This window comes from Episyrphus balteatus, chromosome 3, assembly GCF_945859705.1.
Source record: "Episyrphus balteatus chromosome 3, idEpiBalt1.1, whole genome shotgun sequence".
NCBI lineage: Eukaryota > Metazoa > Arthropoda > Insecta > Diptera > Syrphidae > Episyrphus > Episyrphus balteatus.
The window spans coordinates 17,034,719-17,045,840 of NC_079136.1; the positions used below are offsets into that span (position 1 = coordinate 17,034,719).

At 35.2% G+C, this 11,122-nt stretch overlaps 1 long non-coding RNA gene across 1 annotated transcript in view; it reads left to right on the top strand.

Moving 5' to 3' along the window:
• The window catches only part of LOC129913683 (uncharacterized), a 133,867-nt gene extending 122,958 nt beyond the window's left edge, over positions 1-10,909 (top strand). The window contains exon 2 of the long non-coding RNA XR_008772082.1: positions 10,149-10,909. This is a non-coding gene — a long non-coding RNA (uncharacterized LOC129913683). The remainder of the gene's footprint in view (positions 1-10,148) is intronic.
• The last annotated feature ends 213 nt before the right edge of the window (positions 10,910-11,122 follow it).

Sequence of the window (11,122 nt, forward strand, 5' to 3'; positions counted from 1 at the left end):
GGCATCTTTGAAATGAGATTGATACTTCATTTGGTAAAACAATAAGCTTTAACATGGTATAACATTTTTTATAGGTTGTTAGGGAAAAAATTCATTTAATAGCATGAGAACATAAAAATAAATGTTTTTTGCTTTTTCTGATGAAATTTCATCGAGTTTAAAAAATTCTAGCTCTTTTTGTAGATGTCTCATAGACTTGATCTATATATATATTTTTATATGTTATTTTTATGTTAATCATATAGTTTTTGGATCGCTGAATCCAGATTCGAAGTCAATTTTGCCCTATCACGTCATGTTTCTGAGATATCCTCAAAAAATTTCAAAACCAAAAAAACAAAAGTTTTTATCTAGGGTTGCGACTAAGTTTTTCATTTAGTTTTTGGGTCGTTGAAACCGAATCCGAAGTTTTTTTTTGGCGTATCACGTCAGGTTTTTGAAATATCCTCAAAAAATGTCTAAACTCAAAAAAAAAAAATTCTTATCTGACATTTTTTGAGGATATCTCAAAAACCTGACGTGATACGGCAAAATAGAGTTCGGATTCGGTTTCAGCAACCCAAAAACTATATGAAAAACTTAGACGCAACCCCAGATAAGAAATTTTGTTTTTTTTTTGGTTTTGACATTTTTTGAGGATATCTCAGAAATCTGACGTGATAGGGCAAAATTGACTTCTAATCTGGATTCAGCGATCCAAAAACTATATGATTAACATACTCGCACATCCAGATAAGAGACAAAAAATTTTTGTTTTCGTGACATTTTTTGAGGTTATCTCCAAAACTGACGTGATGGGGCAAAACGGACTCCGGTTTATAAAGGGAATTTTCCAAATCGATTCAAATGTCAAAATACTCAACAGTACCGAAACACTTTGAATACGTAGCTATACCCAAACATAAATAAATAAATGGCTCTAAAAGTCTTGAGTTCTGAACAATTCCATATGCCCTAACTTGATTACTATAAACAAGAAGTTGACCGCTTAATTTTTTGCAGCTTAGATTTTTATGCAGATAAACCGTACTGACTAGATAAACTTTGTGTTTGTGATCAAGGGGCACGGTAGTGCCCAGCCAAGTTCTCTAGCAACTTTGGCACTACACCCTTATTTACAGGAAACAACTCAGGCCATTTTCGACCCCCCTCTAACTTCCACACCAAAGATGCTAGAAATTTCAAACTCACTAAATTTGTTGAGCTCGTAAAAACCAAACTCCTCACAAAATTTCAGCCTCCTACGATGAGTAGTTTCTGAGATATAGGGCTTCAAAAATCGCAAAAACCGTAACTGGAGAACTTCCCGATATCGTAGAAACTTGAAATTTTACACGGTGATAGGACTTGTGGTGTATACAAAGGAAAAAATCGAAAATTTGAGATTTTCAATTCAGGGGGCGTGGCATCCGCCCATTTCCGCTGAATTTTCATCATATATTATAGAGCACTTCTGATTATCGTAGAATCTTGAAATTTGGTAGAATAGTAGAGCTGGTAGTTAATACAAAGGAAAAAATTTAAAACTTGAGAATTTCAGCCAGGGGGCGTGGCAACCGCCCATTTCCGTTGAATTTTCATAAATTATTATAGAGCACTTCTGATTGTCGTAGAATCTTGAAATTTGGTAGAATGGTAGAACTGGTAGTTTATACAAAGGAAAAAATTTAAAATTTGAGAATTTCAGCCAGGGGGCGTGGCAACCGCCCATTTCCGCTGAATTTTCATAAATTATTATAGAGCACTTCTGATTGTCGTAGAATCTTGAAATTTGGTAGAATAGTAGAGCTGGTAGTTCATACAAAGGAAAAAATTTAAAACTTGAGAATTTCAGCCAGGGGGCGTGGCAACCGCCCATTTCCGCTGAGTTTTCATAAATTATTATAGAGCACTTCTGATTGTCGTAGAATCTTGAAATTTGGTAGAATGGTAGAGCTGGTAGTTTATACAAAGGAAAAAATTTTAAATTTGAGAATTTCAGACATGGGGGCGTGGCAACCACCCATTTTCACTGAATTTTCATCAAATATAGAGATTTTATATTCTACAGCCATACCTTGCAAAAAGTAGTGAAATCACAACAAAAACATTAGTGTTAAAAAAAGAGCCAAGTTCTCCTATGTTGAAATTATGCTGGCACAAAAAGTACTGAGATGTAAAAGTGTACCAAGTTCTAAAGTTTGGGTTCAAATTCGTATCAATAAAATTTTGATTGTTTACTTGGCAATTTTTGAAATAACTTTAAAAATCTGTAATTTTAAGAAAAATTGTCAAGAGAACAATCAAAGTTTTATTGATACGAATTTGAACCCAAACTTTAGAACTTGGTACACTTTTACATCTCAGTACTTTTTGTGCCAGCATAATTTCAACATAGGAGAACTTGGCTCTTTTTTTAACAGTAATGTTTTTGTTGTGATATTTTTCACTATAAAAGAACTTAAAAATTCAGTTCAACGAGAAAATTCAGCCTTTTGAGAAATGCTTGGAATGTATTCCTTAAGTAACGAAACCCGTGAATATAAAACAAAAATTGTGAGTTTTAGCATTAGATCAGATAAAATTATTACAAGTCATTCAAAATAACATTTATAATCTACTTCTATTTCTAGGTTCTCCAAATAAACACCTAATATAAGCGATATAACAACCAATCTCAATTATTTGCATTACCACCTCGATTGGTCATAGAACACCAAATAAAAACCATCAACCTGCCACACGTTATGACCCAGCTCCAATTAGTCTTTCTCAAGCATCCACCTTTATTCGATTCTGTTGCCTATTATTATCTACCTTAGTTATCTAGATTGTGCTCTTAAAATTTACGCACTCTTCAGAGCAGGTTCAATTCGAAATATATCCAACGAACCGTTTCAACCACACCCAGTCAATGTACTGAACACACGTCTATCTGTCCATTTGTTCGTTCATTCTCGTCCACCTCATTTTCACTATTTCAGTTTGACACCATAGTAATTCCATCGAAAAGGCTAAATCCGTGCTGCAACCAAGCCGCCTGTGTCCTTGTCACTCCTAAATAAAGTAATAATACGAATATTGCACTCAGGACAAGAACATCGGCCATTATGCTTCTACGGAGGAAGTGACATCAGAAAATAGTATTGCTTGGGCCTGCCATAGTGCCATCTAACAATGGGACAGGAAAGTATAGGAAAACGAAGGAACAACATAAAAATAAAATAGACAACGTCTTCATTTCAACTGTTGTATGAGAGAAAGAGTACTTAAAAGCTAAATAAGTGCGAACGTGTGTGTCTATATTTTGTGTGTGTGTGTATTTAACAAGTATGAGTATTTGACTTGACTATACACCAGTAAAGAACGGGAATGGAAATGCTCCTGGTGACATGATTTTGCACTTTAGTGTCGACTGCATTCTGCAATTAGAATGTCACGTTTGTGTTTTTTCTGTATCTCGGCAGAATGTAAGTATCTAAGTGAAGTGAATGAGTATATAGGGTCCTAGCCCATGGATGAAACAAAAGTTTTTACCACGGCCACCCACCCTTTGCTTCTTTGGTGTAACGTTACGTTACCCCAAAATTCTTGTTCTTTAAGTTTCATTTCAGCTTCCATGTGATTCCCAATTGGTTTCATTCTAAATGCACCCACACTTTGAATGTTTTACCTATACGAAACTTTGTTTAGCAGACAGACATTTCGGCGCAATCAAAATACCTACACTACACCAAATTGATGCCTTTTTTCGCACGTTACGCATTCGATTTGAATCGAACGGTAAATGGCTGATGACTGTGGTTAAGAGTTAAAATGCAATAATTGTAATGTTGGCGCCTCGATTGTTATGTTCAATATACGTTCGTACGTGAATTGCGCGTTGAAGGCGCCTTTGAACACGTCCCACACACTAAATGAAAGTTTTGTTAATGGAACTGGACCAGTAAATTGAAATTTACAACGAAATCATGCGAAGGGCTAACACACATAAATGTTGCAAGTTACAAGCGAAAGTAGCAAATTTACAGAAAGTAGCAGGAGCGTTTGAAAAAATAATTTAAAAGATGATGAAATGTTTGTCAAAAGGTGACTAATTTAATTTCGTCGTGTTATCTCCTTTGTTGGTTCATTTTCTTCTCTGCTGAATAAATCAGGAAGATGTTTTTAAATTGGACCGAGCTTACATATTTAATGTCCAAGAGTTCTTGGCTAAGTTATCTTCTTCATTTGTTGGGAGTGCCTTGGTGCAAATACTCCATCGTTCGAAAGAAAATTAGTAGCGAAACCTTTCTTCACTCAGCTATCTTAGAATTATGCCTATATCTTTATAGATAAGGAACAAGCCAAGATTGTAGCCTGCTTTGACAAATATGGTTCAAGATACGCAGAAAAAATATACCTTCAATACTTAACAAATTGCTTAATAACCTATGCGCTGAAGAGCACCAGAACAATTTATTTCTATTTGAACGGTTATGATAAAAATATCCGCTAACCCTACCTTTCTTTCTTGATTCCAGTCTCAAAAGGCTACTGTCTCAAATGGCCTACTGACCGAACATGATGCACCGAGCACCAACGTATTTGTAGAGATTGATAAAAAATTGAAAAGAAAATATCTCTATTAAAGAATGAAGGAACCCGGTATACAAGACCGCAAAGCATAGATTCTTCCAGTAATGTCCAGATAGTGTACTTTGGTGACCTAACCTGATATGAAAGCTAAAAAAAACAGTGTGTAAAATGGCTGCGACAAGTTGAGCATTTGAACTTCGAAGTAGCAGCCCGATGATTCTTTGTATCGAACTCGAATGGACAGTTTGACTGAGGAAGAACTGATATAATAGAAGTATGTAACGAAAAGTCACGCTTTACCCCGCTCAATTTATATATCCACAACTGATAAAAGCCAATCCCAGACTAGGTCTGAAACCCACCAGAAACACCAATAACAACAGTTAATAACCATAATCCGTAGCTGTACCCCCAGGCTATGATTATTTAGCAACAGTAACATCCCGACTATAATTGGCACCCTAAACATCACCTTACCATATCAACATGCCAAGTTTCTAGATACTGTTAAGTATACTTTTGAATAAGATTTTACTGTTTAAGTTATATGATTTACATTCAATATTATTAGAGGCCTGGGTTTATATTAAGATATTGCATTGATATACGCAGTTAGTACACTTAAAAACAAGAGAGTATTTGGAAGAGTTCGTTTGTTTCCTTAAAGTAGAGTTTAAGGTATTTTGCTTTTCTCCGAAATTTTCCTGGATTCCCTGGTTATTCAGCGGCTGAGAAAGTTAAATATTTTAGTTTTTTTGCTAGAAATAAGCATCTACCAGATGGTGCAATTAAAAATATTTAACTTCTTGGAACTGCAAGTAATCAGTAGCAGCTGAGACCAAGTAGGTATTATTCGAACTTTAAGAATCAGTTAATCTGATTATAATTATAGCGTGTGATGGAGTTAAGTTCCGTCAAATTTCAATTTTATTTCGTTTTGTTAAATACTGTAGTCTATACAACAACTTTCTTGATTTTACTTCCCAGCAGGGGCGTACACTCCTTTGGGGCAAGAGGGGCGGTGCCCCGGGGCCCCCGACCGACCCCAGGGCCCTCACTGGAAACAATGCAGAGAAGGAAACTGTTAGTATAAATTGAGTTACGAAGTAACCAGGGAGACAAATTATGTCATTCAGTGTAATGTATAATGCATTGTTAGCCACTAGAGCTCTTGATTTCGACCGGGTAGTACCTGTCCTCACAAATACCCGGGTACTCGGGTACCCGAGTTTTCGGGTATTACTCGAGTACCCGGGTACCCGGGTATTCGGGTACCCGGGTACAATAAAGCCATTTGTTTGTTTTATTTGAAAGCGTTTGATTTAAGAGTATTAGGGCCATGGGATCTATGAAGGGTGGAAATTTTTTTTTTTACCAAAAACCAAAAATGATTGTTTAACGACATCGGGATTTTTGAAATCCATGCAAACATTTGGCACCACTGTACATACACTTTGGCAGCTGTCTGTCAAAAATGTTGCTGCTGTTTTTTTTTTTTTATTTTAACTCCGAAGTGGGGAGGCCATTACATCCATGTTGGATACAAAAAAAATTTCACAAAAAAACAAAAACCATTTGTATGGCCATGGCATCCATGTTGGATTCAAACATTTTTTTTTCACAAAAAACGAAAAATCATTGGTATATTCTTAGCTACATTTTAAGCCCATAACCATTAACATTAGTTGCGTCGTTCTTGTGTTATAAGCGTTTGAAGGTAGCCATATTGATTTTTTTTCGATTTTTAAAAAATCAAAAGTGGAAACTTTTTTATTTTTATTTCTAAGTTTTTGAAAAAACTTTGGTAATTTTATATATATATTTGTTCAACAATCTTATCAGGATCCATTTAAGATTTTGATCTGAAAAATGCATTGCGTATATCTCGAAATATTAACATTTCAATACAACCATGTCAAACAAATTTTTGATTATTTTTTTCTATGAGAGCTTTTTTCAAACCTCATTTTCTCCGCTTTTTTTTTTTACTTAATACTTTGGAAAATTTTTAAAAATCAAAATAAACAAAATGAAAGGTATCTTTGCACACGGCAAGGACCCTTTTCCGGTGGGCATAGTTCGGTCACCCAGAGAAATGGAGACGATGCGGATATTGCATCTTTTGATTTTTGCTAGTAAACCAAGTTAAAACTCTTTTTGACGACAATTCTTCGCTTTGACTGGAGAACTGCTTTGAATTTAATTTTTGCCTTCAATCTTATACCTATGGTGTGTTATTTACCGTTTAAAATGCTCAGTATCAACAATGTTCCTAACAAATACTTTTTTTTCTTTTGATACCCGAATACCCGGGTACTCGGGTACACGAATACCCGGGTACCCGGCTACCCGTGTAATAACCGAAAACTCGGGTACCCGGGTACTCGGGCGAGTACTCGGGTATCCGGGTATCAAGAGCTCTAGTAGCCACACAATATACATATGTATATTGATTTAAAAAAAGGTTACCCTAGGGGCCCCAAAAAAAAATAAACTGCTTTTTTAAAAGAAAAATTATAATTTTATCAAGGGCCCCAAAAAATATTACTTGAAAAATATTCGCCACCACAAATAATACATTAGGGCAGCGTTGCCAACCCATTCTCTCAAAATTATGCCTCACTTGAAAAAAAATTATGCCTTTTCAAATAAATTATGCCTCAATTTAAATTTCTTAGAAATTTTCTTAGAATTTAGTGACCAGTTTTTTTTCACCAATAAGAAATAATAGCATATTTGCAAGCGTTTTAGACCTTTTTATAGCAACAAAATCGCTTTTTGCATAAAATTCTTTGAAAAATTAAACACTACCAAGAGTTAATTGACAAAAACGAATTCTGTAAATAAAATTTCGAACAAATTGTATTTAAAATATATGTAATATATTAATTTTAAGTTTTTTTCTATCAAAATATTCAAAAAATTATAAGAAATTTTTAAAACAAATCAAGAGTGGAATGAAAAAATTATGCCTTTTTGTCAAAAAATAAGCCTCAATGCCTAAGCTAATAAAATGATGCCTAAAAGGCATAATTATGCCTCAGTTGGCATCGCTGCATTAGGGGCCCCAAAAAAGCAAAAAAATATTATTTGAGGATTCTCAAAAGTGGTTCAAAACAATCAAATGGAAAATTATATATAAATTCAGGGGCCCCAACATAAATACATCAGGGCCCAAAATAAAAACATTACGTTATTGGTGGTATTCCAAATATTACTTCAGAACAGAGGCCCCAATACCTATTAATTCTTGGCTCCAAAAAAATTGTATTATATTTTAGGGGCCTCTAAGCACTTAATTTTGGGGCTCTAAAAATAATTTTTCAGAGGCCCCAAAATAAAAAAAAATTATTCCTGATGATGGAAAATAAAATATGTATTTATTACTTCAGAACACAGGCCCCAAGAACTATCAATTCTTAGCTAAATATTTTATTTTAGGGGTCTCTAAATATTTAATTTTGGGGGCCCCTAGTACAAGTGTTTACTACTTTTATGAGAGACATTTTAAGTAAGTATAGCAAAGTGCATTACGAACATATTAAAACATTAAAATAAACCTAAAAATAAATAAGCCATACAAAAAAAACGTATGGCGTATACGTAATTTTTTTTTGTAACTAAGGTTCCCCCAAATATCAAAGGGGCCCCAAAGTTTAGTCTTACCCCCGGGCCCCGGCGACTCAACGTACGCCAGTGCTTCCCAGAACAGAAAAATTACATTCCGAAAACGAACAAATCTTTGATGGAAAGAATGATGACCCTCAAGACTTTATTTAATAATACCCAAAGTGATAAAACTTAACATACCCTTCATTTCTGATGGTGGTTTAAGTCCAACAAAAACCAAAAATAAAACCGATAAAATTTCGGCAGAAAACAATCGAATTACATATAAAGTACCTCTCCCGCATAATTGAATCATTGCGTTACATTACGTCCATTGAGTTGAGTTTGGGTGTCACTATATAGAACACAGAAAAACATCTACACACTTTTTAACATCTCTCACACATTGTAAATCACCGCAGCTATAGCGACCACCATAAGCATCATCACCATCAACATTGTACCGAAGCTGGGATGCTGATAAAAACCATTGACTTCCTGTTCCACTTTGGAGTTAATCAGATTTCCACTACAAAAAGTTCCCCGTAGAATTTCTGAAGGTCTTCTTCCTCTTCTTGAAGAAGCCACCACAGTCACCAGTTCGAGCATCACAATCCAAGTAATTGAATTCGAAACCATTATAGAAATTAAGTTCCATCATCCTCTCACTATAAGGGAAAGAAGGATCTCTTCTTCTTCTCGATGATGATGATGGTCTTCTGGTCTTTTTCTGAATTACGTACAATTTTTTTCTGTTTTTTTGGTTTTGTTCTAACATAATATTCTGAACCTGGTGGGTGAAATTTCAATGTTCTCTCTACTCTAGTATTACTAGCAGCAGCGGGTTAAAACATTGAATTCAAGTGCCGTTACGCTCAAGTACTTTAAGGCCTCGGGCCCGAAAAAAAAAAGAAATGCTTATAGAAGGGGGATCCAAAGCTGGAACACTGCTAAGAAGACACACTGTGCAAATGTGGAATGGAAGAGGAGGACAAGTGAAGCAGCAGACGGCAAAGCACTCCTCTCAATTATGGTAATGAAACAATTGTCGTCTGAATGCGGTACACATTAAGTGATTCTTGAATTTTAAATATTCCGCCTGAAAAATTTTAGTTTACTTTTGAGAAGTGAGTGTGTGTTGCTTTTTGTTGGATGTCGGTCGCATGGAGTTTTTTAGTCTTGGGTTGGTTGACTCTTCTTTTGGTTCGCGTTGGAATGACATGCCGCGCCGGCCGCCGAGAACAATGTCATTCTGGTGGGTATCATGCTGGGATATCATCCATGAGTGGGAGTTTTCTGCTTTGTTACTTTGAACTTGTGTAATGTTGATAGCAACAGAATGAAGGTCAGTTTAAGTGTGGGCTAAGGAACTGATTAAAGAAGGTTTTTTTTTGTTTGTTAAATTAAGTTTTCACAAATAATTTTCAACTTTTTTTAACATTTTTATAGAGCAATGAACATAAGGTGTATTGTTCTCTTATAAAAAATTTAAACATTAGATTTTTATTCTAGAAGAATGACGAACTTCTCATAATCAATCCGCATAGAATGGTCTAATCTATCTTTCGAATATGACTGAATGAACCTCTGTTTGCTTCAATAAAAATATAATTCACATCCAGTTGTTACTTAAACATGGAATTTTATAAAATCAAATCACACCAATGAAATTCAATTCAAAACTGCAAGGATCCAAGATAAGTTCTAATATCTAAATTCAAGAAAATCAACACTCCAATTGAAGGGAAAAGTGGTTTCAGTCATATTTAATATAACTTTAGTATACTGTAGGACCGATAAAAAGTCTATAGCTTCCGTAACTTGAAGGCATTTCGAGGTATTTGAGAGTGAATGTGAAACCTTATAGATACAACATAAGAGGTTTTATCATGTAGGGATGATGTGTTGCTCATTACTTTCTATAAACTCCCAATCCTTGGTTCACAATGAACAATAATCTTTATTTTTTTTTTCTTATCCAGAAAATGTTTCGCTCACCTCTAAAACCTGAGTCGGCCAAAAGTAGAAGCTAGGACACCTTCCCACGATCCACTTGATTCGACTAGAGTGCTAGAAATTCATTTTCGCGGACTATTTTTTTACTAACGCTTCCTCAACAGTGCTAGTCTTAGCTATATCAACTCTATGGAAGATGGGAAATTTTGGTCAATACAGCAAAGTCGAAACTTGTCTGCATCAGGAGACATGGTGAACAACAGCCAACAAAACACACTCCTTCAGCAGCCAGAAGGAACTAAAAATAACTCGCAATCACGAAATGTGCTGAGGAAAGCTAACCTTACATTCCAACTAAAAAAAAAGACCAGACTTAAGCCAACTCTAAGATCTCTAGACTATACGGAAGCTACAGTTGTTTGAGGGGAATGTTGTGATGATATGATCGATTGCGGCAGCGAATAATAAATCGAGTCTACAAGGCATTCAAAATAATGCCAACTTATTAGCACCTAGAGGAATCGGAAAAGATATCAACTTGTTATACCAATAACCAGCCAATCTGCTGTTAAAAAGGATGACTGCCAAGGAACGACATCCCGTACCTAGATTCTTGAGTGCCACTCAAATCTAGGATAGAATTCCAACGGACAACGGAGAAACAGTTTCCATTTACGGTGACTCGGATTCAACTTTGAACCGTAGGAATGGCTAATCGCCAACACAACCTCAACTAAATAACCAAATATTAATATCCAAATACCAAATGTGACAAAATTCATAAGAATTCGGACTTTTTATTAAGGACAACATTTCCGAGTGACCGAAAATTTGTTTTAAAATCAAAATTGAAAAGTTATTTGATTTCGATAAAAACTATTTGGCTAATGTGCCAAATATAATAGCCCTGAACTTGAATAATATATCTCGGGGGCAAATGGATAGTTGAAGAGTTCTGAGCATATGTTGCGTGTTGAATAGGCTATAAGGAGATAGTCTA